Source organism: Dermacentor variabilis, chromosome 8 (genome assembly GCF_050947875.1).
Source record: "Dermacentor variabilis isolate Ectoservices chromosome 8, ASM5094787v1, whole genome shotgun sequence".
Taxonomy (NCBI): domain Eukaryota; kingdom Metazoa; phylum Arthropoda; class Arachnida; order Ixodida; family Ixodidae; genus Dermacentor; species Dermacentor variabilis.
The window spans coordinates 122,592,913-122,616,398 of NC_134575.1; positions in this window are offsets into that span (position 1 = coordinate 122,592,913).

The following is a 23,486-nucleotide window of genomic DNA, read 5'->3' on the forward strand; positions in this document are numbered from 1 at the left end:
GTTGCACACCGCCGCGCTTTTCGACCTGCCACCTCAAGCCAAGTAAGGTAGAGCGGACCAATCGCAGACGCCGACACCACCCTCTATATCCTGTTATCTATATTCAGTGCGCTGGCTCCACCCCATCGCAACCCTCTGCACTTGAGCGTGCTTCTCGCTTCCTGGCAGCCAATTACAAACGAAAAAGCACACAATTTAGGCGATATTATTTATTTTGAAAGCAAACAAAAGTCACCTGCTATAACTAGGATAGTGGTTGATTGGGCTGTTCAGGCAACGCTGCGGCTCACCGCCCGATTCTTGCGCCGTCGGTAACGCAAATTTGACGTCAGACGATGGGAATAAAGACGTACTGAAATAGCTTTAGGTTACAGGGCCCCTTGTTCTGTCCCTATATACAGGCATTACTCGAGACACCCGTTCTGTCCTCGTAAACCTAATGACTTACCTTGATATTTTGAGAAAACTTCGGACACTGTATGACGAATGTGTAGGCACAATTGAAAAGAGTGTGGGATAATTATTGCCTTTTTTAAATAAATTACTCATGCAAGCGCTAAAGAGCATTGTAAATGTGTTTCACTTACCGTGTATGCCCAGTTAGTATGAGAAAAATAAGTGTGTTTGGTAGAAGTGCGGAATTCAAGAATTTCTTGAATAAGTGCTGAAAGGCTTAAATGTTGGTAACGCACGTGTACCCAAATGTTTGACTCAAGTACGGGCAACGTCTTAAAGTTAGTGCTTGAATGTCGATCAAGAGAAATTCTTAATGTAAACGCTGCAAACAAGAATTCGCTTATCTGAAATGATGGTTGTTATTTAGCAGTGTAGTAAAACAACCCGCTAAAGAAACCTCATAGAAATGCTTGGCGATAGAGGCAGACGTTGTACAGCAATGCTTCGAGTGATCGCAAGTGCTGCTGTGCACTTGTATAAATGCAGCAAGTTGACAACACCAGCGCACTAGAATTGTATATATTGTTAAACATGACAGTAAACTAGGACAGGTGCAAAATTCTGGAGATAATTGTTAAATCAGGCGACCATATCACGCCCCGAAATTACAGTCGCTATACTGAAGTGGTGAATTATGATTGGTGTTTAGTGCCAATCAACAAGATCATGAGAATATGATCAAAATGCTTTCACATCTTTACTTATTCGGACCTTGCGCTATAAACCCCAATAACTGATCATGATAATGTAAATGAAACGACAATCTTGTTCAATGTTGCCACAAAAGGCGTCACTCCAGACACGGCAAGTGTTTTATTCGTCAAAGTGAAAATGCGAAATATACATCAAGAAAAAACGTGCGATCGACATCGTTTCCAATACAGCATGCCTAAAGCGCTACAAATGCGACAAGTATGACATGTATGACATGATGAGAGTTGTTCTCAGTAAATAAGCTATTCCAGCTCTACACAGACCACGGATTTAAAAAGAATGGCCGACCCTTCTATCCTGTGATGCCAATTGGCACTAGTGCTCTACTGTCTCAGCACTGAAACGCACCATGTATAGCACCAGGCTCTCTGCCTGCACTCAACTACTGTCGTCGAGGTTTTTGAAGCGTACTGTCTTTCTTGAATCCAATCCCGGCCACGGCGGCCGCATCTCGATTGGGGCGAAATGCGAAAACAACCATGTACTTAGATTTAGGTGCACGTTGAAGAACCCCAGGTGGTCGAAATTTCCGGAAAGTCCTCCACTACGGCGTGCCTCATAATCATGAAGTGGTTTTGACACGTTAAACCCCATAATTTATTTTTTTTTCTTGAATCCTTCCTTAGCTGCTAGCGACAAAGCTGCGTTCCGTGGGGAGCTCAAATAGAGATGCGATTGCGTCGGAAAGCCTTTCAGCGCGCGTTATAACAAGTTCCTCAGTGACGCTCCGTAACGTACCGTTGTCGCCGCTTGAAACGTGTGTCAATTTTTTTTTTTGCGTTATTAGATTGCAAATACAACAGCTAAAGATGCAATCATCCTATTTACAAAAGTGATGGTCTTTTTTCCACCGAAGCCACCCTTTGCAGTCCCGCTTTCATTGAATTGCTTTATGCAAATTATCATAACACAAAGCTGCCAGTTTTCTGTGGACCTCCGGCATACCCTTATGCTGATTTTATATCGCCGCTGTGAGCAGGTGAAGCTGTTCCGTATGTTGAAACAAACCAGAAAGCTTTAAATTGAGAAAGTGATGTTAGCTTAGTATGGGGCCTTACCGGGGGATGTGCTCAAATGTGCGTATAGCTATACAAACATGTCAACGACGAAGGAGCGCAAAGCTCACTGTGACTTCCTACGCCTCGCCGCGCATAGGGTCAGCAATGCATAAGCAATTCCATTGTGTGTGCGTGTGAGCTACCACTGAAGAAACATCCACTAAAAGATTACACAGAAACCTAGGCCAAAGTACTCGTCCGCAATGACCATTTCTCACTCATCTGCCATTCTGCTCTACCACAAAAATCGCAATACCATTGGTCCCACTCGTACCTTTGTACCTTTGTACCTTCCCCAAATTGTAAAGCGCGATAGCATGCCTTGGAGGTCAACAATGGCACCAAATACGTTTCGCCGCTCCTGAAGACTGGTGAGAATCTGAAAAAAGTAGAGAGATCAAAAACCCGCAAAAGGATGTGATTTAATGCATCTTCATCTGTTTTCAGGCGGAGAGGATTCGGCAAGTCCATAAAATCAGGAATCTCGCGTGACTATGCCAAAATTGCCTTTGATGGAATTCAACTGCGACCCTATTGGCATTGATATCAAGCAGACAAACAGTCAACTAGGAGTAAGTCATAGTGTGACCAGGTGACAATCCGCATAAAGAGAGACAGCTCGTGAACTCGTCGCCAGATTGCCGTATCCGTACAGCCACATTTGGTCCGCGTTCGGCCATTGGCCATCTCAGTGGGGTCGCAAGTCTATCGGGCCAAAACGACATTACGGTGAAGACTCTTGGTTCTGCAAGCCTTTCCCGCTAGCGCGCTGACATCATCTTGGAATCGGGTTAATATCATATGTCTTTTGACCAGGAAACGCCTGGTCTCAAAGCAAAGTATAGTGTCACGGGTCGATGGTGTAGGCTGAGGTGACACACGGTTTTGGGGTTAAAGCTATATTTTCTATGGAGCAACATCGGGGGTATCCGAATCACCATCTGCGCTTTCTGAACTCAGCTTTACGGTTTCACTACTAAATGTTGATACATCAATACCGGGAGAACTTCTACGGCAACGGGGAGACGGTGTTGAATATACACTGTGATACCACACAGAAAACTGCACATGGTTAAAGTCCTATTTGAGCAGGTTCTGCGCAACGCAAACTTTTCCCAGTGACCCCATGCGGCTGCACTAACAACTAAGCGTAGAAAACGTGAAGAGATTCAGCATTCGCTCGACTCCCTGCGTGGAAGGGAACATTTCTAGGTGCCTGGGCAGACATTGGGCATCGCCCAATGTCTGCCCAGGCATTGCCATTTTGCCCCGCGCATGGTAAAAGCGCTTGCAGGCTTTTGATGGGCAAGCCGTCGTGTGCGCGCATGCGATATAAGTAAACGAACAATGTCAGTCTTGACTATGAGAAATGTTATGGTGCTGGACCCGCATCTGCAAACGTGTTGTTTGTATTTAAGATAACGTTTGTATCAGTGCCTGTCTTGTGCACTTATCAGCTAGGAGTCACTGCACATGGACGCTCATTGAACCATTTCTGCGTAATCACTAATCCACTTCTGCTTTTTACAGCCCTTCCACTTTACCAACGTGCGAAGTGCCGGTTCCGCTGGAAGGTTCCTCAGTTTATTGCCGCCGTCCTATTGAATTACCTTTATTTGCACTGTGTAGTAAAGCAGCGTATATAAGACCTAGGAAAAACAAAGGTGTGCGGCCAACCACAACAGATCTGCCGCTATTCCACCCTGTGACTGTCGATGCACAGCGAAGCTGTTTCCCAGCTTAGAAAAACACGATCGACGTTAGACGACAAGCACCGCCATCGCAAGCTACGTAGGTCACGGGCGCACGCACGTGTGCCTAAGTGCACCAACATAATCACTCTTCTAGGCCCTCCTTCAAGCTCAAGTCCGTAAGTGCGACTTACACACGAGCCGTAGAATTCATAGCTTCGGACTGGATTCGAATGTACGATGATAACGACATCGTCACGTGATGATATCGCCCGATGAAGTAATCTGATCACGTCATCACGTCAACCGCGATGTGCTGCGGCGACGTCTTCGTCAAGTGATGATGTCACCTAATGCAGTCATGTGATGCCTTTGGAAGAAGCAGCCCATCGTGCGTTATGCGATTCCTTTTAGTGTGTCCGCGATCGGCCCACATTGTTTTGTGAGCTCCGCGCACGCGGACATAAACATCTCAACCAACTAGGGGCTAACAGCTTCGCTGAGAAATACAGCTCGAATTGTTTGCATTTTCTCTTTACCAGCGCATATGCATCGCCTCGCACCCTTCGTGGATATTCACTGCTTTCGCGCCTTAAGCTTCGACTATATCGTGTAAATCACCTTCGGTGCCTTCTTGTCTCTTTGCCTAGCTGTCTTCTTTTCTTTCTTTCTGTTTTCTTACTTTAGCAAGCAGCATCGGCCCGAGACTGCCGCTAGCAATCAGGGTGGCGTAATGTCACGCACTCTCGGTCGGTGCTTTAACCCGCAGAGCAGCTCTGCTGCCAAAGCAGCACATGAAATCGCGCAACCCGCGAGGTAGATCCCGAAGTACAGATGAAATGACTCCGCTCCAGGGTCCTGGTCGATCGTCCGCGGGAGGACGCGCCTTCGGTGAGGGACGGCCAGGCCGTGTTCCGCTATGGCGAAGAGTATCCGACGGTGCTGATATCTGCGCATGTGGGTGGTGTGAACGGTCGGGAGGCAGGGAACAAAGTGTGTTTGTTATCAGACAAGGGGCTGCATATATAGGGACAGATACAAATATGAGCATGCGCACTTCGTACCGTAAGGGCATGTGTGAACATGACAGTGCGCATACTTACATCTTCCTTCTTTTCGAAGAGAACAAAAACAAAATGAGAACACAACAAAAAACAACAAAAATGAGAACAAAGAATTTACATATTCGCATGTCAGGGACCTAATGCTGCGGTCTCTCTGGCAGGGGGTAACGTTGTGGTGGTCTACGCAGACGGTTACTTCTACGAAGGGTGTCTTCAGGTTGTAGCTCCGCCACCTGGCCAGGCTAGGATACTGACTCTGCAGAAACTGTAGCTGCAGGGTCCGACGTACGTGGCATTTCTTTAGATCTGAGATGCTCCCTGGTGCGCCGCAGCTCTTGTCCGCTGTCTGTAAGTAGGTTGTACGACCGAGGTGTGCCTGCAGGGCCTACAACCACAGCTGGCGACCAGGTTCTGCGTATGGTGTCGTACAGTGATACTGGAGACTCACTGCGAAGATGGGGTAGACGCTTGGCCGTCCGGTTGTAGAAGATCCGCTGCTTTTCTCTGATTTCCTGGAGGAGATTGCGAACGGCTTGTGGTGGCACAGTCTGCGGTTCGAGGTGCTGGGGAAGAACCGGCAACTGCGTCCTTGTTTGGCGACCCATCAACCTTTGAACGGGCGACTTCAGTTGCTCGTCCCTTGGCATCTTTCGCCACTCCAGCAGGGCGCTGTAAAATTGCATAGTTGCGAAAGGACACCTCGTTAGCAGTTTTTTCGCCTCCTGCACTCCACGCTCCGCCATGCCATTAGCACGAGGATAGTACGGGCTTGAAGTTACGTGGGCAATTCCGAGCTCCGCAGCAAAAGAGCGGAAGCACGCGCTCTTGAAAGGCGGGCCGTTATCACTGCACAGCTTTGCCGGGATTCCATGAGTCGGGAAGACGAGCATGCACGCATTGTTTACCGCTGTCCCTGTTGTATGACGTAGCTTTTAAATCTCGAAAAAGAACGAGTGGAAATCCACGAGGATTAAGTAGGACTGGTCATCGTGGTGGAAAATATCAAGCCCTACTACTTGCCATGGCAGGCCAGTTATCTCGTGGCTAAGCATAGGCAGTCTAGTGTTCCTGCGCTTGTACTTTTCACACGCTGCGCATGACTTAGCTAGAGCCGAGATGTCCGCGTTCATGCCGGGCCAGAACATTACTTCTCTGGCTCTCAGCTTCATTTTTTCTTCGCCTCCATGTGCGGTGTGTAGCAAACGCAGAATTTCCGATCGCTTGGCCGGAGGAATGACTATTTTGTTGCTTCTGAGGAGCAGGCCTTCAACAACATGCAGTTCGTTGCGGTAACACCAGTATGGACGCAGGGCATGCGGCACATGATTCTTCGTTTCCGGCCATTGTGTGCTCGAGTAACGGCGCAGTTCAGCCATACTGGCGTCTTTGTTAGTTTCATGCCGAATGCTCTCGAGCTACTGGTCTGACACAGGAAGAGACGAAATAACGCTGACTTGAAATTGTTCTGTATCGTCGGTTAGTTCCGTAGCACTCGGGAAGCGAGAAAGCGCATCAGCTAGAAATAACTCCTTGCCTGGTTTGAACGTGACCTTTATTGGGAATCTTTGTAAAACAAGCCTCATGCGCTGCAATCGTAGCGGGCATTCACAAAGTGGCTTTTTGAATATAGATTCCAGAGGTCTGTGATCCGACTCGACGGTAACCTATGACTGCCCGAAGATATAATCTTCAAATTTTGTGCAACCATGAACAATTGCTAGTGTTTCCTTCTCGATCTGCGCGTAGCGCTGCTGTGCTTCCGTTAGCGAACGGGATGAGTAGGCAAATGGCTGTCCATCCTGTAGAAGAACGGCTCCTACGCCATGCTGACTGGTGTCTACTGACAAGGTCAATGGTTTTTCTTGGTTAAAATAGGCAAGGACTGGCGCCTTTGTGAGGGTCGCTCGAAGTTGACGAAAGCTGTTTTCTTGCTGGTCTGTCCAGACCCATGCGACGTCCTTTTTTAACAACTCGCGAAGCGGTGCTGACAACGTGGATATGTTAGGGACAAACCGAGCCACGAAGTTGATCATGCCGAGGAAAACTTGCAGTTGCTTACGGTTTTGTGGTGGCGGGACTTGCACGATTTCTTCCACTCTGCTCGGGTCCAGGCACAGCCCCTCTGGAGTCAGAATATGGCCCATGTAGCGAACTCTGGGCTGGAGAAAATTGCACTTGTTCTTATTGAGCTTCAGGTTGTGTTGTCTACACCGGGACAGCAAAGCTACTAAATTTCTGTCGTGTTGCTCTGGTGACTGTCCCCAAACCAATATGTCGTCCATAACGACGTCAACGCCCCTCAAGCCCTCTAGTACCTGGTGCATCACCCGCTGAAAAATTTCCGGCGCGGAAGCGATACCGAATGGCATGCGTAGGAATCTATCGCCCGTAGGGCGTGCTCATAGTGCATAAGCGGGAGCTCGGCTCGTCCAACTAGATCTGCCAGAATCCTGACGATGCATCCAGAGTAGAAAAGAATGTCGCTCCATGCAGCCGCGGTAGGATATCTTCTAACGTCGGCATATGGTAGTGCTCTCTTAGAAGTGCCTTATTCAAGTCGGATGGGTTCAAGCATACGCGTACTTTTCTTTCTTTACTACCACAACCATGTGACTAGACCAGGAAGTCGGTTATGTTACCTTAGCAACGACGCCGTCGCTCTCCATCCGGTCCAACTCATCTCGGACGCGCTCCTGAAGGACGATGGCGATTCGTCGCGCTGGCTTAATGACGCCTCGAGCTTCAGGTTTCAGCTCCATGTGGTAGGCTACGTATTTGATTTCTCCCAGCCCCTGGAAAACATCTCGAAATCTTTCCACTATTTCGTTAATTTCCAAGGCGTCTAGGGTGTTTATGCGGCCAATCAGCCCTAAGCGTTCAGCCACCTTGCCACTCAGTGTAACAGGAACCGCTTGTTTCACGATAAAGAATAGCGCCGTGGTAGACTGCGTTGTACTGGCGACCTGAAGCTAGATCTTCGTCGCCTTTTCTATGTGCCCGAAAAACGACCGGAGCGTAGAGCAGCAGTCTTGTGCTGGCTTCGCAGTTATGTTTCCGAGTGTCACTTCGGGCATGACGCAACAGTTGGCTCCGGTATCAATTTTGCAGCGTATGACGGAACCTGCGATGTCGACAGTCGCTGACCAGCGGTCGTGGCCATCAATTGCATTGACTTCGAGGGTTTGAAGAAAATAGCCCTCGTCCTCTGCCATTTCGACCTGTTTTATCGTACATGCTTGGCCCCTCGGTCTCGCTTCTGGTTGGCGACACGCCCGCGCGAAGTGGTTTCGTCCGCCACACAGCGCTTGCCTTGCGCAGGGCACTTTGCTTTTCCGTGTGTGTAAGAGCAGTTTGAGCAAATTCCGAGGCTTGCTTTTGATTTCACAGCATGTACGGTGGCCTCATCGGTTGCGCTTACTTCTGCCTCTCTGATCTCGTTAAAGTGCTCCTTCGCTTGTTCCCTTGCTCGGCGTATTTCCACTGTTTTGGCATACGACGGATTTTCAGGCAGAAGTTTCTGCTGCAGGTCCTTGTCTCTAACTCCTAGAAGTATTCGACTTGGCAGTAATCTGTCCTCTAGTTCTGCGAATTCGCACAAGCGAGCAAGAGTTCGGATATCGATCAGCCACTCGTTAAAAGATTCGCCCTCACGTTGATCTCGGGAGCCAAAACGAAACTTGTTGAACGTTAAATTCTTCGCTGGTTTGTAGTGGGCTTCGAATTTTTCAATGAGCTTATCGAGGTCTTGCTTTTCGTCCTCACTTGCGAATTAGAAGGTATAGAACACCCGCCTTGCTTCTTCACCAACTGTCACAAGAAATGTTACTGCCTGAACTTCTTTAGGCTGCTTCCTTAGTCCGGTCGCCGTAGAAAATAGAATAAACTCACTTTTCCAGATGATCCAGTTCTGGTAAGCGTCACCCGTACTTTCCAGTGGCTTCGGCGGTGGTAGAACCGTCGACGCCATACTTCTTTCTCTGGAGTGTACTAGGGGTGCAGCTGGACGAGGGTGCGGGGAAGAACAGCGGTGAACGCGGCTTGCGAAACGCGTCGGCGCCCCACTTCTGACACCATGTGAACGGTCGGGAGGCAGGGAACAAAGTGTGTTTATTATCAGACAAGGGGCTGCATATATAGGGACAGGTACAAATATGAGCATGCGCACTTCGTACCGTAAGGGCACGTGTTAACTTGACAGTGCGCATACTTACAGGTGGAACACAATTGCGAACGTCTTCGAAAACAGCAAGTGACGCTGAAGTGCTACGCGACTTAACAGCGGATCATGCGCCATTTGAATAAAAAAACAGAAGATGATCCCGTATAGTTCCATTACACGCTGCTTTATGAACTTAACCTAACATGCAGCTGCGACAATTTTTCCGAAATGGCAAGTTGGTCTTACACCAATCACGCCTCTTCCTGCATTTACTTGCGGACTTCACACGTACATCTTTCATTAGACGCGACATGCATTCCGCAATAATCTTCTCGAAACTGTGAAAAGATCGCACGCTTTACTTCCGCCGGTTACTGGCATCTGATTGGATGTTGGTCAACACACGGTCTTTATACTTATGGTTCAATGCTAACTCTTACACATAGCAAGGAAGACTTGGGACAAATTTCAACGTATGATTACGTTCAGCTTCGTATTTGTTGTAGATGTAATTGACGACGCTATATCAGCCCTTCTACATACTCTTGCCTCGACGACGACACGTTACCTTACTTTATGTTTTTTTGTTTTCCTTTCGGCTTTCGTTTGATGAATTCTCCGCTATATCATTGCTAGACAATGTCAGCAGCATGAAAGCGGAGACCGATATTAAATGCGTGCACAGTGGATGAATTGTATCCTCTGGAGAGCTGCGTGATTTGTTATGTCCTCTGGGTGTAGCAAGCAGCGCATTCATCCATATAGCGCACGCGAAGCGGTGAACTCAATAAACGCTACCACACAGTCTCACCCAAACCACTGGTTGCGCCACATCCTATAAAACATTCTTGGAGTTTACGCGCCAAAACTACAATCTTACGATGAGACACGCCCTAGTGGGAGGTCGTCGATTTTTTTAAAAGCTTTACCTCTTCGGCTTTCCCACTGCCGCTGCTGCTGCCGCTGCTGTCGCGCACACCGCGTCGTGGGCAGGTTCGGATCCTGTATATACACTTCTACATCGGGCAAGGAGGAAAGGGTGCGCGGCGAGCCTTTCCTCCTCTCTGGCTTGTGCGATCCGTCGCGGCGCTGCTTGAAAGTATTTCTGTCGCGTGCTGCAGAACGATTTCGAGATGCTTTAGATCGTACTTTGTGAAATTTACGCAATGTCCGTTCATATAAGGTCGTCAGGGAAGCCTTTATGCGCATCGGTAACTACAGTACGCGGAAATATCTCTTGGGAGCGCAAACATGTGGCACGCAATATCAGCCGCGGTGAGTGTATGCGTTGTGAATTATTTTGCGTATATCAGTTTTAATTCAACCAAAAGAGCCGGTGTCTCTGTATTACCAGCATGAAATGGTAAATCTGCACACTACCTGATCGCTTGGCGTAGGGACCAATACATAAAACATAACAGCGCATGCTCGTGCATGGCCAACCTAAGGCAACTACGAAACATCTAAACGGCAGCTGCTATAAACTATTTGTGATACACCGGCACCGTTCTCACACATTTCAAGTCTAGTAGGCTAGAAATCACTATATGTCTACGCTAACCTTCCTGCATGAGGCCGATGGCGCTGCTCAACACAGCGATATAGTGCGGTTGGTGAACAAGCGTGATACATTTATAATCTATGTGCTGTAGCCAGGAAGGAGGAGCGAGACGGCCAGACGAAGAGTCACATACGCGGAGGTTTAATGGTCTCGCAGACGTGTTCACTATCAAGAAAAAGAAGAACACGCACTGCCAGATCACCGACCACGCGGAGTCACCGGAAACTATGTCTCCCCGCTTTCACTACATGGCAGCATATGCAACATTTCCCCAACAGAGCAAGCGAAGTTCGCTGCAGCAGGCAGCTTCACGTACCTCCCACTTCTAGTATGCATGTGGGAAGTGTGTTGGCAACACGAACGGGCATCTGCTACACTGTCACTGATACAAACACTTTCCGTGTTGGTTTTAGCAGGGGAATAGCGAACTAACTGGGTCCTGTTCCTGCTTTCAGAACCAGTGTCGGTGTTAACCTATTAGGACCGAGGCTCAACGGCTGGGGCTTCTACAGTAGTTTCTCCCATTCTTCAAAGGAGTCGACCTGTAAGCTAGAAGCGTCAAATAAGGGTCTTTCGTCTTGATGTCTTGACGATTTTTACCGCAGCCTCAGCAAGTCCATTGCTCTGAGGATAGTGAGTGCTAGAGGCAATGCGCTTGAAAGCGTAGTTCTGAGCGAAGAGTGAAAATTTAGTCGACGAAAACTGCCGGCCGTTGTCGGAAACCACTTCCTCAAGAACCCCGTGGCGTGCAAAAATGACTTGCAGTTATTGGCTACAGCTGCGGACGTAAGTTTCTCGAGCCGAGCTAGTTCAGGGTGCCTTGAATAATATTCTGTTGCTATCAACCACCACTGGCTCTTATAGTGAAACAAGTTCATTGCAATGCGTTGCCAGGGTCTTTCTGGAAATTCCGAACTTTTCAGTGGCATTTTCTGGCTACTTGTTTCGACGCATTGCTGACATTGCTTCACTAGGGACGTGACATCAGCTCCCATAGCAGTCCACCAGACACAATCTCTGGCTCGAGTAAGTGTCTTTGTAATGCAGAAGTGTCCTTCATGTGAGGGTGGTAGGACTTCGTTTTGGCAAGAGGCAGGGGCGACAACTCGAGCAGCCTAGAGGAGTAAATCGTTCTCCAGAGTGAGCTGGTGTCGATATTCGTAGAAGGGTTTTAGGTCCACTGGTAAATCTCGCCTGGGGGGCCACTCTTTTTTCTTGCTCCACCGGCGAAGTTGTGCACAAACAGGGTCTATTTGTTGGGATGCCTTTAACCATTGAAGGCAGTGCTCCTTTATGGGAAAAGAGGTTTTCAAAGAGCATACAAAAGCTCCCATGTTTTATTCAAGCTCTGTGTCTTCTATTTTTGGAGAGGCGCTCTAGAAAGAGTGTCTGCGGCTAGAAAGCCTTTGCCTGGAACGTATGCAATCTCGTACTGGTATCTCATCATTCTCATCTTTAGCCTCTGTAATCTGGGTGTCAGGTCGAAGCGAAGATGGGAACCAACGGCTTATGGTCCGTCTCCAGCTTTAACAGCTTGCCGACAAGATAATCGTCGAACTTGTCACATGCCCAGACTAATGCAAGAGCCTCTTTCTCGATTTGAGCGTAACACTTCTCGGTTTCTGAGAGTAATCGTGAAGCATAAGCGATGACAGAAAACTTGCCATTCGTTTGCTTCTGCCGGATTTATGCACCAAGTCCGAAGGACGGTGCATCTGCAGTGACGATCGTTTCTCTTGATGGATCGTACAGGACAGGGCGAGACGAGAGCACCGACTTCCATCTGTTGAACGCCTGCTGTTGTGGAGCATCCCAAGCAAACTCTTGCTTCTTTGACAGCAAAAGATTAAGTGGTTGCAGGACTTCAGAGAGATTGGGAACGAATCTGGCAATTTATGTTGCCATTCCGAGAATTCTCTGCAGCTCGGTCCTGTCTCTTGGGCTTTCCATTTTCACCATGGCTTCAACTTTCTCTCCGTCGGGTCGTATTCCGTCTTGGTCAATACAGTGTCCAAGGAACGTGAGGCGCTGGAAATTAAACAAGCATTTGGTTTCATTCAATGTAACTCCAGCCTTGACGACTAGCCACAGCACATTTCTGAGTGTCTCATTGTGATCATGCTCATTCGAACCCCAGATAAGGATGTCGTCCATGTGACAGACAACCCTACTGACGAGTTGTAAAATGCATGGCATCTATTTCTGGAAACGTTCAGATGATAATATGTAGTGTTTAATGGCGCAAGGGCCAAGTGTGGCCGACGAGCGCCAAGGCAGTGATGATGAGTACTCAATGGACTAATCGTTCATGTGACATGGCTGTATAGAGGCCTACAACTGAGAGCTGTAAATTGCATAAAATATATGAGCGATAAAAGTATGAGAATGACTGAAGTAGGGTATGCTATAAGTATAGGATGTGCAACAAGGGTGTAATAGCGTTACATGCATAAAGAGGGATGGACAGGCGGTTGTTGATAACGAGTAGCACAACAGCCTCAGCGGGTCCTTTAGGCCCCGGAGGCATGTGCTATAACAAAGATTGACATCGCAACCGTGGCCTCTCGCAAGAGGCCATGATACGAATTTTTCGGACAGAAAACGAGGAGCGTGGCAACGTCGTTTAAAAAGACTAAAATAGATTTCATGTCAAATAGCGGTAATCTGCCTAGAAAAAGTGCCAGGTGAAGTGGTATACACTGAATATATGCTAAGGAGAAGTGTCTTTTCCTCTCAACTTGTGTTTCGCGACATTCTAGGAAGACATGCTGAACACTGAGCGTCTGCCCACATCTACTACACATTGGACGTTCACCGCCAGTCAACAAAAGCTATGTGTACCATAAGTGTGCCCTATTCTGAGACGACAGAATAGGGCATCACTTCGTCTAGACTTGGTCAGTGATGGCCAGTACCCTAAATGTGGCTTAGCTACGTGTAGTTTATTAAGGAGTTCAGCGTCACACTAATGCTGCCAGTAGGTTCCCAGTTTTCTCCGTAAGTATGGCTTTAAATCTGAGACCGGAACAGCCACGAACATGTTGAAAGCTTTCGTGTCTAAGAGGGTAGCAAATAGATCTGCCAGGACGTTACCCTCAATACCTCTGTGTCCAGGCACCCAGCGTACCATTACATGTTGGCCAGAGGAATAAATAGTACAGAGGAGAGAGAAAAGATTTGCAATTACTGGATTTCTGCGGTTGCAGCATGACATCAATGTTTTTACAATGCTCAATGAGTCTGTGTATATGACCGCCTTATGTAGTTTTATTTGTTCATGTGTTTCGCAGAGACCATAGTGCATATGCCTCTGCCGTAAAAATGCTTGTGTGTGGGTGAAGAACATTAGACTCCGAAAAGGATGGGCCGACGGCTGCATACGACACGCCAGCATGCGCTTTAAACGCATTTGTGTAATATTCTGTACACGAGTATTTAAATTGCAATTCTAGAAAATGCATATGAATGTGGGCCACTGGAGCGTGCTTAGTTACCTCCACAAATGACGTGTCGCAGCCAATTATGTGCCACAACCACGGCGGAACTGGCTAGGAAGAAGCCATTAGATTATTTTTATCAATAGGAACATCCATATCCTCGCTCAGCTTTTTCACACGGATTGAGAATGGCGCTCTGGTTGTAGGTTTGTTACGAAAGAGCGTTGCATAGGTCATATCGTTTATGGTGGGATAAGAAGGATGGTTTTTGTTATCAGGTACTTTCAGAAAATAATTAAAAGTAGAACATGAGCGCTGCAAAACAAGGGACCATTCATTCAATTCGACAGAGAGGCTTTCAATCGGACTCATCCTAAAGGCACCGGTGGCGAGGCGGATACCAGGATGATGCACAGGGTCCAGCATCTTGAGAGCACTGGGTGTAGCTGAGTGATACACAACGGCACCGTAGTCTAAGCGCGATCGTACAAGGCTCCTGTAGAGGTTCATGAGGCATTTCCTGTCACTTCCCCATGTTGTATGTGATAGTATTTTCAGGATGTTCATTGTTTTAAGGCATTTAGCTTTCAAATACTTGATATGAGAAATGAAGGTTAGTTTTGAGTCGAGTATTATGCCTAAAAATTTATGTTCAGTGTTGAGTGGTATGTGTTGTCCATGCAGCATAATATCAGGATCTTGTATCAAGCCTCTCTTTCTAGAAAAAAGTACACAGGAGCTTTTGGAGGGGTTTAGCTTGAAGCCATTTTCGTTTGCCCATTTTGAGACCTTGTTCAGTCCGAGCTGGACTTGGCGCTCGCAGACAGCAAGGTTACAAGACCTAAATCCTAGTTGTACATCGTCTACATATGTTGAGTAAAAAATTGAGGATGGAATGACTTCGCGGATGGAGTTCATTTTCACAATGAAGAGGGTGCAACTAAGCACGCCCCCTTGTGGCACACCAGTCTCTTGAGTGAAACGTCTGGACAGGGCATTGCCCACTCTAACACGCAACGTGCGGTTAGACAAGTAGCTTTCTCTCATGTTTAACATATTGCCGCGTACGCACATCGCAAATAGGTCGCGGAGGATTCCGAATCGCCATGCTGGGTCATAGGCTTTCCCCAAGTCGAGAAATACACAGAGAAAGAATTGTTTGTGTATGTAAGCATATCTAATGTTTGCCTCAATTCGAACAAGGTGGCTTATTGTTGACCTACCTTCCTTGAAACCACATTGAAGCGGATAAAGCAGACGGTTGCTTTCCAGGAAATAGATAAGGTGTAGATTTGCCATTTCTTCATATAACTTACCCGCACAGGTTGTTATTGCTATTGGCCTATAACTGCTGACTAATGCGGGGTCTTTGTCTTGCTTATGAATTGGGATTGCAATCGCTTCTTGCCACGAGGATGGTATATGGCAACATACTCACATGGTGTTGTATAGAGACAAAAGTGTGTTCTATGTTCCTGGGTGCATATTTTTGATCATTGCATACATTATGCGGTCATCACCTGGTGATGAGTTGCTGCAGGAACTCAGAGAAGCCTTCAGTTCAGCCAGACTAAACGGACGGTTGTAAGGTTCATTGCCTGCGCACTTTCGTTCAAGGCGCTCTCGCTCTATGCGTTCCTTGAACTTTAGGAATGTTTGCGCATAGTGGTGATGCACTAGAAATATTTTGAAAATGATTGCCCAGGAAATCTGCCTGATCTTTCATGGTGTCGCTTTGAGCGTTTACTAAATGAAGCGGTTGCGTTTCCCGGCCCTTTAGTTTATTCACCCTGTTCCACAACTTACCCTCATCCTTGTACAAATTGATACTACATATGTACTTTTCCCAACTTTCTCGCTTAGCACGTCGACGTGTTCCCCTGCGCTGTGATTTTGCCTTCTTGAAATTAATGACGTTCTCCGCAGTTGAAGAGTCACGAAGCAGGCCTAAGCTTTATTTTGTTTTTTCCGTCCTCCTTGCATTCTTCGTTCCACCAAGGTAAACGACGCTTATTAGCAAGTCCGTTAGTTCGCTTTATGCATTCTTCAGCAGCGTCAATAATAAAACCTGTCAAATATGCCACAGCATCATCTATGTTTAAAGAAACCAAATCATAGCACTGTAAATACGTAATCTTCTGAAACAGTTCCCAATTCAACGAATTGGTTTTCCATCGGGGAATCTGTGGAGGGCAATGAACCCGTTTTGTTAAATTTAAGAGAATAGGGAATTGGTCACTTCCGTAAGGATTTCTAGGACTTTCCAATCAAGGTACGGCTTTAGAGATGGAGACGCTAAGTTTAAGTCTATTGAAGAATATGACTTATGTGTGGTGCTATAAAAGGTGGGTTCTTTTTTTTATTCAGCAGAACCGCACCTGTACATAAAAGAAAGTCTAATACAGTACGCCCTCTTGCATGGCAGGGCGAGTCGCCCCACAGCGTATTATGGGCGTTCACATCGCCGGTTAAAATGAATGGCTCAGGGAGCTGATTGACAAGCGTTTCAAGTTCCGTAACTTGCAAACGATGATCGGGTGGTACATAGAGTGAACAGTCCGTAACCAGCCTGTCCAGTACAATGGCCATAACTGTTACTGCCTCTAAATTTGTTTGAAGGTGGAGGTGTTGGCAAGGAACTGACCTCTGAGCTATAATAGCCACGCCACCCGACGCGCCATGGCCATCATCGCGATCTTTGCGGAATAATGTGTCTTGTGTTAGGAAATTTGCATTTGATGTTTTCAAGTGTGTTTCCTGAACGCAGAACAGCCTAGCGTTAAACTCTTGTATTATTTCTTTGATGTCATCTAAGTTGTTTAGAATGCCACGGGCATTCCAATGAATAATTTGTAGAGCCATTTTGTTATAATCAGAAATGTTCTGTGTTCAGGTGTGTAATTGTGTACTTTAGGTAACAGGAACGTCGTCTGGCCCCGTTATGGGTTTTTCGTTCGTTTTGGCGTGCTCGATAGAGCCTCGCCGGTCTTTCGGCACCAAACGTGCCGGTGTTGTGTCCATTGCCTCCTGGGAGGCATTGGATGCCCGCGCGTGCGGGCTGCTAGTTCGTTTGTCATGCCTCGCCTGGTGAGGCGTGGTCTTTAGACCCCACGTACCCAGGGTGACCGGCCTCTGTGTTTTGATGGGTGCAGCACATTTGACTGCTGCCAGCTCAGGAGCGGGGGTTTCCACAGCCAACGACTCGCCGTGCGCGAGCCAGGTAGGTGGCGCACGCCGGTGCAGCGCGGCCCCCTGACGCATCGCATCGGCATATGTTGTGGTATGGATGGGTGAGCACCTTTCACGTGCTTCCTTGAAAGAGATGTTCTCGTGTACTTTTAGAGTGATAATGTCCTTTTATTTTTTCCAGTTGGGACAAGATCGGGAGTATGCTGGATGTTCATCATCACTGTCTACACAAAGAGGTGTCGCTTCACACTTGCCTGAGGCGTGGCCTTCGACTCCACATTTCGCACATGTGAGCCTACCACGGCAGCTCTTCGATCCGTGGGCAAATCTTTGAGGTTGGAAGCATCTTATTGGATTAGGGATGTGTGGTCTGACAGCTATCTTTGTGTATCTAGTTTCTATGGTTTGTGGCAGATCGCAAATGGCAAAGGTCAGGGTTAGATTCTTTGTAGGAATTTCCTTATTTTCTCGTCTGATAATGATGTGCTGTATGTAGGTTACATTTTGCTCTTTCCAGCCCTCAAATAGTTCTGTCTCGGACGAGTTGATCAGATCTGCATCAGACACTACTCCGCGTGCTGTATTCATAGACATGAGGCGAAACGGTAACAGGTAACAGAAATATCTCCAAAACCACAAGTTTATTTTAGTTTATTGTGCTGTTCTTTATCGCGGATCTCAAGCAGGAGGTCGCCGCTTGCCATTTTGGTGACCTTATTACCTGGGCCGAGGACATCAGTCAAGCCTTTTGCAACAAGAAATGGGGATACGGTTCTAGCTGGTTTTTAAAGTTTTTTTTCGCTGTGTACAACCTGAAATCGAGGGAAAATTTCTTTCGGTTTGAAGAGGCTTAGAATTTCATCGGTGCGTCCCTTCTGTAGAGGGTGACGATCAAGTAAACGTGGAAACGCAGGTGTTCCCATAATACTTCAGTCACTTTCGGCGCCAATGGCGGCCACCCACCACGGAGCCCAACTAGGGGACGCTGTGGCACTTAACGTGTAAGGCTACAGACGCCAGCCGTGCATTCCTGCTATAACCCAATATAACATACCCAAGAGAGGGCATATACACAAGGTTAACCCAAGCCGCCTACGAAAATGTAGAAGTAACGGAAGAGAACACAAGACAGCTGAGAAAGTATACAGGAAAGAAAAAGTTCGGAGAGGGGGACAGGAAAACAGGAGGGGGACAGCCAAGGGGTACCGTCGACGTGAATCGGAGGCTAAAGAGGTGGGTTGCCTCGGTTGAGTGGCCTTAAAGGTCCGAACACTCGGCATCGACTCAACCCCAAGGATCCCCTTTTCCCCGGACACGGCTACGCCGCGCACGGCTTACACGCGGGAGGGTCCAACCCCCGTGTGCTCGGGTACATGCTGTCCCAACACACCAAACGCCTGCTGACACAGAAACCCCTGCGGGGGGAAGTGTACAGGAGCAGACGCAATTCCAAACGGTAACCAGTTGAAATTGAAGCGTCCAAAAGGTGAGATGAACGTAGTGAGCTTTTTAAAACCTTCACAAAGTGGAATTTGCCAAAACCCACAGTCAGCATCCAGTTTGGAAAACACTTTAGCTCCATGAAGAAGTCCGAGAGTGTGATCCAAGGAAGGGGGTTGGATGCCATTCTTTCAGAACATGGCGGTTCAATTCTGTGAAGTCCGCGCAGATTCTCACGTCTCCGGAGGGCTTTGGAACAACTACTATTGCTGCACACAATCGGCTCGTCAACAGGTGATATGACGCCGAGTTTATGCATTCTTTGTAGTTCCAACTTTCTCCTTTCGTATAAAAGAATTGGGATGCGCCTCGGAAAGCTAAGCTCGAAAGGTTTCGCTACTACTTGCAGCTGAATTCGGTGTTCTTTGTGCAGCTCGCTGTTTCCCTGGAACAACGCCGGAAATTCTTCTTTCAGATTTACTTTCTCAGCAATGGCGTTTACAAATGTCAACATCCGGAGTTCTTTGATCGCTGGCTTGCCTAGCAACGACGTGCGGACCTCGTCTAAAACGTAGACATCCTGAGTAGTCATACGGCCATGGTAGATGAGCTCGAGTTGTGTCGCTCCTGCGGCTGGAAGAAGATTTCCGTCTGGAGCATGTAGCGGGCGCGAAGGAGCTGAGAGAAAAGGTCTGTCCTTGATCGTCTGGAATACTTGCTTCGGGAGCACTGTTTCGTCGTCGCCAGTGTCAATTCTGAAATCTACTGGCTGACCTTGAACCAAGACTATTGCCTCCCACGTTCCAGCATCCGACGTCTTGATTACTCCGAGGAATCCTGCTTCTAAATTGACTTGTTGCGTTTCGACACAATCGAGGCGCCGCGAAATGCATACGGAGGCGTAATGACCTTTTTTCTGGCAATACCTCCGGACTTCCGAGCGTGCTGGGCACGGAGTACGAGGGTAACGCTCTTGACCGCACCAACGGCATGGTGTCTGCATGCTGTTTTTACTGGAGGATGAAGATGGCTTGTTTGCCCCATGTCGATAGCTGCCGCTTTCGTCCTTTGTCGAAGTGCCCCGAGTGGATTCTGGAGCAGACGTAACTTTGTTCACGCATGGCACTTCCTGGCGATGCTCGACTTGTTGCTGACGGACGCTCTCAATCTAGCGGACGGACTCAAGCGCCTTCTGGAAAGCGAGGTCTGCGTCGAGATGTAGCCTGGCGGATAGCTGCTTATCTTTTATCCCAACTAGAAGGCGGTCGCGGACGAACTCTTCTCGAAGAGACCCGAACTCGCAATCTTTTGAAAGTAGAAATCTTCGGCCGACTCGCCGTCTTGTTGCCCTCTGGTGTTGAATCTGGCTCGTTCAAAGATTACGTTGCGTCGCGGGATAAAGTATTTGTCGAACTGCTCCACGACTGCATCGAATTTCGTAGAGTTCTCTTCAGAGAGAGCAAAAGTGGCGTAGATTTCCTCTGCTCGCTCGCCCATGATGTAAAGTAGCGGGTCTACTTGATGCTTCTGGGGCTTAACGCACAACCCTGAAGGTTCGGAAACGTTCAAATCTTTGTTTCCACTTCGGCCACTCGTTCGGCGAGTTGGAGGCGTCCGGCGGTTGAATTACGAATGACACCATGGTCTCGAACTTTAAGGGGTCACGTTGCTTGAGTACCGAGATGTGCGTATAGGGAGCAGCTCACTGGCATTTCTTTGCTAGCATCGTCCTTCGCACGGAGGAGGAATAGGAGCCGATGTGCGCTGGTAGAACGTGTTCTTCTCACACCATGTTGTAGCCAGGAAGGAAGAGCGAGACGGCCGGAGCAGGAGAGACATACGCAGACGTTTTATGGTTTCTCAGACGTGTTCTGTATCAAGAAGAAGAAGAGCATGCGCTGCCAGATGATCCTATCTTTTGGAGCCTCCATTGTTGGGTTCAGCAACAGAAATGTTTGCTTGGCGATCCAAAATTACCTAATTGAAACCAAGCGATTTCCATGTTAGATTGATCGTTCTCCCTCCCAACCTTAGCTTTCTTTTATTTCTTATCTTTTATTAACTATTATTGTTAATATTATTATTATCTTATACCCGGTTTTCATCTGATTATTTCCTTTTTCTCCAAACACAAAACGTTTACTTTTAAACTCACACGCCCAAATTGTTAACTCCCTTGTTATCATTATTATTTAGGCACCTAATTAAACCGCCCGATTCTTGGCCAATCCCCCACTGTGGGTATGTGCCACGGCCACTCAGGACAACAACAACAACAACATCACCGACCACGCGCAGTCACGGGGAACTATGTCGCCCCGCTTTCACTAGATGGCAGCATATACAACACTATGTGCTTCGGCATTGCCTTTTTTGTCCTGTAAAGCCTAATATATGAGAGGGATCGCACAAAAGGAATGCGACGGGTGTTTTTCAGGACGAAATTTCCGTAATAAGTGTGAGTGCGTCGCAGAGAATGGAATGAATGCAACCGAAAGAAAAATTCGGTTATCATCCTCTTTCTCGGAAATGAGAAAACGGGCTAATGCCGCAATACGACCTCGCATAGTCACGCCGCACAACGTTTATAGGTATACGAACGTAGATGCCGTATGCTTGGACCATGCGCTATATAGGACAGATATCTGTAATCCAGCATCTACCACACAGCGGACGCTCGCGCAGTTCGTTAACGGTCGCTTTGCTGGACAAGCCTAATTCACACTGTAAGGTATGCTGTTATTACTAACCAAAGCAATATTATTCATGAATGGTAACTTCATCCACCGAGCCAAGTAGTCGCTTAATGTAATCTACAGCTAACAGTTTGAACGCTTCTCAAAGTATAAGAGCTCAACTTCTACCATAGCAGAACGGTACCCACGCTGTTACAATCGTTGTGTATGTTTCATTGCTCCTAAACCGCAGTTTATAACTAAAGAATGCTGATATAAGGTAGCATTAGTGAATTGAATTTTCAGAAGTACACAACTGATCTACGAGGATGATTGTATAGGCTAAAACACGAGTGCACACATCGCGCTAAGCGCTCCGTCAGGCTCAACGCCAGAAGAAACTCCGGCCATGCCGACTTAAAACATTTCAGTGCGTCTCACAGAACCGTTTTCCAGGTCAAAGATGCACGTCATGCTAAATAGACCACACGAACGCGAAAACAAACGCCAGAAACCACCGCCGAGAGTATACCTGCCATGTAATACGGAGCGCTCGCCCAAGCCAGCATGTCGACTGCCCATAGATGGCGCCGCTGTTTGGAAATAGGGTGGCGCCCATGCAGAAACAGTGTATTGATGACATGCGCGAGTAAGAGAGGAAAGGTGACGGAAGAAACTCGTTTTCACCCCACCGCGTCGAATGTGCACAATGCCCTCTGGAGCTCCCTGGCCATCGCCACATTAGCCGCTTGACAGCTGTAATTATCCCCTCAGAAGAGTTGCAGAAACTATGGTACTTCCATTTCTACTAACGTGCGAGGCCAGAGAGAACGCAGCTAGAACTGTAGAGAGGAGAAGGAGGAGAGGAAGTTGAAGAGGCAGTTCCCGTACAAGAGAGTGGGCAGGTGACGTGAGAAAGCAAGGAAGTCCCACTATTACACGATAGCGTAGCCGGTGCGGGGAAACAGGGTAAGCTTAAATTAAAGGTATGGTAAAGTTCGTTGCTGCTATTTCTGAAAAATAAGCGTGATGCAAATATGTCAAGCGGACAAATTACGCACGGCTTGCAGAAGCAGAGCCGCATTAATTAAAGCGCACCGCACGGTCCAGGAGACGCTAAGGAAGCGGTCGACCGTCAAATCAAGACTTCAGCGCCCGCCCCTTTAGCTTTGCGGTTGACATTGCTAGAGGTCGTGAATTTGATCTCAATCGCGGCAGTCGCATTTCGATGGGGGCGAAATAGAAAACGCACGTGCACTAAGATTTGGGGCACTTTAAAGAACATCACGGTGTCAAAATTATTCCGGAGTCCGCCACTGCGGCTTGCCTCATACTCCGAGTGTGATTTTGGCGCGTAGAGCCACATAATCGAACTCAAGTAGAATACTTCTACCATGATGCCATGTTCCCTGTGACGAAATTACAACGTTCAACCCCCTCAGAGGTAATAAAATGTGGTGCACAAACCCGCCTCAAGCAAACACCTCTCCCTGTGTGTTCTGTGTACTACGTGGACAAACAGCAGTGGTGCACACAAGGTAACGTTTAACATCAGCTCACCACTCTCGTGTCAGCCTAAACGTTGAAGAAATTAAGCCTTAGCCGTCAACATCACCGCTAATTATCGTCAGTCAGAACAACCAGCACAGAAAGCTTCGCTTACATCGATTACCACAGTGCGTGGCATTTCCGTTTTTTTTTTTTTTGTGAACACCTGGGGTTATTTAACATGCACCTAACTCTAACAGTAAATGAACATTTGCACATTTCGCACACTCCGCACCTCAAAGCTAGGCCACTGAGGTGGGGATCAAAAGCGATATTTCAAAATTCAAACAAATATAATTTACGCTCACTCCAATTTTCGAATTACGTGGTTAAACTGACGCGGTATTTGTGCGCTTATATAAAAGTCACTATACGCGAATTCACACGGGCCTTGCTTCTCTCACTTTGAGCGGTTTCTTCTGTGCAGCTTCGAGCCCCAAGGTAGATCTAATAGTAGAACATCGTATGTGTAATGAGCAGGGCGGTGTCAGTAT